Below are 4,251 nucleotides of genomic sequence, written 5' to 3'. Positions count from 1 at the left end.
CCTCCGAGGGCCGAGGGAAAAAACTTTGGTCGAGCGCATTTCCTCTACGGAGCGAATTTGAATGAAATAAACCCACCACCTATGATCGCACCTGGGACCTCCCCATTGCCGACCGGTTTTGAACTTCGGGGCCCTTCCCGTTAGGGCCCTGTACTCGCTTGGCGGAGTGTTAAACGCGTTCCCGCTACTTCGCTAGAGTCGGGCGATCGACGACTCGGGCTCGATCGAGTTGGCCCACGGGCCGGCCAACCCTGCCGGGGTTCAAATCCCGGTTTGGGAGCTTTATTCATACGATTTTATCGCCTCGTCGATTCGAGGCTTTACCGCACGGGCGTCCCTGGGGTAAGAAGCTCTCGCTACGGCCGAGAAGGACTCTAGCGCCGGGACGCTCCCGCGGTAAGCCCTCCGAGGGCCGAGGGAAAAAACTTTGGTCGAGCGCATTTCCTCTACGGAGCGAATTTGAATGAAATAAACCCACCACCTATGATCGCACCTGGGACCTCCCCATTGCCGACCGGTTTTGAACTTCGGGGCCCTTCCCGTTAGGGCCCTGTACTCGCTCGGAAGACCGTTTACGCGGCGTTAAACGCGTTCCCGCTACTTCGCTAGAGTAGTGCGATGGGAAATTCGGGCTGTTCGGAGGTCGGGCTCGGGTTTGCCATACGTGCCTGGGGTCGAATCTGAATTTGCACCAAAAAAATTTTTTTTTTTAGTAGTCCGCAAGAGGAAAAGGGCTACCTTACCAGGGGTTTGGGACGTATAGTAGGGAAGGCGGTCGTCGGTCGGAAAAATTGAAATTGAAGCAAGGCGAGCCGAAAGGCGCGCGGTGGCCTCTGGTACACCCACGGTCACCAGCGCCTGGACGAGCGGTGGTCGGAGAGTCCGGAGTCGGTCCCAGGTTAGCTCCTCGGTAGAGGACCTAGAGTCGTGTGAGCGCGAGCGTGTCCGGGCGGTCGGAGCAGTCCGACCCAGCAGCGAGAAGGCCGAAGGGGTGAACGTTTGTGCGGTAGAGTCGAGAAGGGCCGTCGGCGAAGGAGTCGAGCGCTGGGAGTTCTCGGCGTCTGGGCTTCGGTCGTCGGCGCCCGTAGCCTCCTGTCCCAGCGGGTCCGTCCCGCCGGGTTGGAAATGGATACGCTACCAGGTTGATCCTGCCTGTAGTCTTATGCTTGTCTTGAGGGTTAAGCCATGCACGCCTATGCTCACCCTACACAGAAGGGGAAGCCGCGAACTGCTCAGTATATCGGCGATAATACACGGGGTGGGCGATGTTTGTCCGGACACCTGTAGGAATCCCAGAGCTAATACGTGCACACGAGTCCTCCTCCTAACGGGGTTACCTCCGCGGGGAGAGGGCGCATTTATTAGGATCTTGACCGGCGGCGGGTGGTTAACGCCGCCCGCCAGGCTGAGGCGAACTCTGGGTATGTGACGACCGCTGTTAGCGGCGTGCCCGTTTGCTCGCCGTCCCATCAAATTTAGACGGCCGGGCAAGAGCCCCCCGTGTTGGCTACGGGTGACGGAGGATCAGGGTTCGATCCCGGAGAGGGAGCCTGCGAGACGGCTACCACGCTTAAGGGTGGCAGCAGGCGCGCAACTTACCCACTCCCAGCACGGTGAGGTAGTGAAGATAAATGTCGGGGCTGGGCTCGCATGCGAGCCTAGCGGTCGGATTGAGCGTTAGACCAAACACGTGCCGTTGATGACCTATCGGAGGGCAAGCCTGGTGCCAGCAGCCGCGGTAATTCCAGCTCCGATGGCGTATGTTGTAGTTGCTGCGTTTAAAACGCTCGTAGTTGGATCTCTGAGGTGACGGCAGCGACAAACGCGGGTGACGTTGCCCCGGCGATTATGCACCGTCGTGGTTTTGGGGATGGAGCAAGCGGTGCCTTCCGGTGCCGCAACCGGACCCTCGCGACGGATCTCGCCGGGCATCGCTTGCCCGTCGCTGCCGGTTTAGTCTCTTTCCGTCTTAAGCCGTGTCGGCTTGGTACGTGGCGTATCTGGGCCGACACTAAGGTACGGGCGGTGTTCTCCCTGAATCAATTGGAGGTGCTCAAAGCAGGTCGTGCTCGCACAGCTTTGCTCGGAACGATGTGATGACGCCACCGCCCCGCAATGTAACCACGGGACCGGTCTCCGTGGGGGCGGTGGGGCGAGGTCTATAGAGACGGCCGGGGGGGCGTACTACCGCGGGAGGGGTGGAATCCGACGATCGCGGTGGGACGAACAAGAGCGAAGGCACCGGCCAAGAGCGCCTTCGTTGATCATGAACGAAAGTCGGAGGAACGAACGCGATCAGGTACCGCGGTAGTTCCGACAGTAAACCATGCCGACCGGTTACGCGGGGACGTCCCCTGTGGGGAAGCCTCGCGAGGCCCCGGAGAAATCAGAGTGCCTGGGCTCCGGGGGGAAGTACGGTCGCAAGGCTGAAACTTAAAGGAATTGACGGAAGGGCACCACCAGGAGTGGAGCCTGCGGCTCAATTTGACTCAACACGGGGAAGCTTACCAGGTCCGGACACCGCGTGGATTGACAGACTGAGGCTCTTTCATGATTCGGTGGGTGGTGGTGCATGGCCGTTGCTAGCCCGTGGAGCGATCCGTCTGGTTCATTCCGATAACGGGCGAGACTCTGCCCTGGCGGATAACAAACGGCGGTCAAGAGGGGTCCGTCTCACGGGTTGGGTCGGCGTTTCGGCTCTCGGGTCGGGCGTCGGTCTTCCCACTCAGGGAGAGGCGGTGCCCCGGACCGCCGTTCGCGCAGGCCGCGTCCTGCAGGGATTGACCTCGAGCAGTGCGTACGAGATGGAGCCATAACAGGTCTGTGATGCCCTTAGACGTCCTGGGCTGCACGTGTGCTACAGTGGTGGCGCCAGCCGGCGCGGTGTAGACCGTGAGCGTAGGAGTCTTCATGTCCGGGGTCGGTCTTCCTGCGAGTTGGGCCGTGAACTCGGAATGCCACGTAGTCACGGGTCAGCATCCCGTGCCGACTACGTCCCTGCCCTTTGTACACACCGCCCGTCGCTACCTTCGGTGGACGGCGCAGCCAGGGCCCCGGAGTGGCCGGCGAGACGGAGCTTCGGCTCCTGAAATCGCAGTCGTCGCGATGTCGCCCGAACTGCGCTGCCCCGAGAGGGTAAAAGTCGTAACAAGGTTACCGTAGGTGAACCTTCGGTAGGATCACGTCCGATTTCGTTTTGCCCCCAGCCCGCCCGACGGGTGAAGGGTTAAAAAAAACACTGTCCGGTGAGGCCGGGCTGCTCCCTGGCCGGGGAGCGGTCCAGGCCGATAAACGGGGCGGCGGCGTTGCGCCGCGAGTAACCGCGCGCGCAACGCTTGCCCCCCCCACCCTTTGTCGTCGTTTGGCCCTTAAGCGAGAGAAAATAAATACAACCTTTGGCGGTGGATCACTCGGCTCGCGCGTCGATGAAGAGTGCGGCCAGCCGTATTGAGTCGTGTGAACTGCAGCTGCCTCATTGAACATCGACGTCTTGAACGCAAATTGCGGCCGTGGGCGTAAGTCACCGGCCACGTCCGTATGAGGGTCGGCCCTACGACGTCGCCGCAACCGGTTCTTCTCGGGGGGGACTGAGCGGCGCGACGTGCCGTACCGGTCGGGTCTCGTCCCGACTGGCGGCCGTAGATCGAGGGCTCCCGTCTGACCACGGGAGACGTCGTCCCCACCCGGCCTCTGGGTATGGGCGGGGGACGACGAATAAGACGCGCACCGAAGACGGGGAAGCACGCACGCGATCGGCTGCTTCTTCCTCAATCCTCGGGCCTGCTCGATGTACACGCGAGCGAGGGCTTCGTGGGGGTATGCGGGGAAGTAAGTATAACGACGCGCGGCGAACCCGACGGATGGGGCGATCTGCCGACCTCATATCGGACGAGGGTACCCGCCGAACTAAAGCATTTCAGTAAGCGGAGGAAAAGAAACCAACGGGGACTCCCCAGTAACGGCGAGTGAAGCGGGAAGAGCCCAGCGCTGAAACCCCCTGGGCCCGTGCCCGCGGGGAGCTGTAGCGTTCGGGTCGGTGTCGAGCGGGATCGGGAGCGCCGCGCGAGTCTTCTCGAGCGTGGCTTGCCCAGAGCGGGTGCCAGGCCCTTGCCGGCGGCGCTCCTTCCGCCGACCTCGACCCGGAGTCGGGTTGCTTGGCAGTGCAGCCCGAAGCGGGTGGTAAACTCCACCTAAGGCTAAGTACCTGCGCGAGTCGATAGCGAACAAGTACTGTGAGGGAAGTTGAAAGAA

At 61.7% G+C, this 4,251-nt stretch overlaps 1 non-coding gene and 1 pseudogene across 1 annotated transcript; both read left to right on the top strand.

The window, feature by feature from the left end:
• The first annotated feature begins 1,135 nt into the window (after positions 1–1,135).
• Positions 1,136–3,185, top strand: LOC144961571 (small subunit ribosomal RNA; annotated as a pseudogene).
• A 205-nt stretch (positions 3,186–3,390) lies between these two features.
• On the top strand, positions 3,391–3,547 carry LOC144961570 (5.8S ribosomal RNA). The gene has a single exon (XR_013643206.1). It is a non-coding gene; the product is annotated as a 5.8S ribosomal RNA (ribosomal RNA).
• Positions 3,548–4,251: the final 704 nt, after the last annotated feature.

Source organism: Berghia stephanieae, unplaced genomic scaffold, assembly GCF_034508935.2.
Source record: "Berghia stephanieae isolate SIO BIC M18660-M18661 unplaced genomic scaffold, UCSD_Bste_1.3 scaffold3102, whole genome shotgun sequence".
NCBI lineage: Eukaryota > Metazoa > Mollusca > Gastropoda > Nudibranchia > Aeolidiidae > Berghia > Berghia stephanieae.
This window is presented reverse-complemented; position numbering and strand designations above follow the sequence as displayed.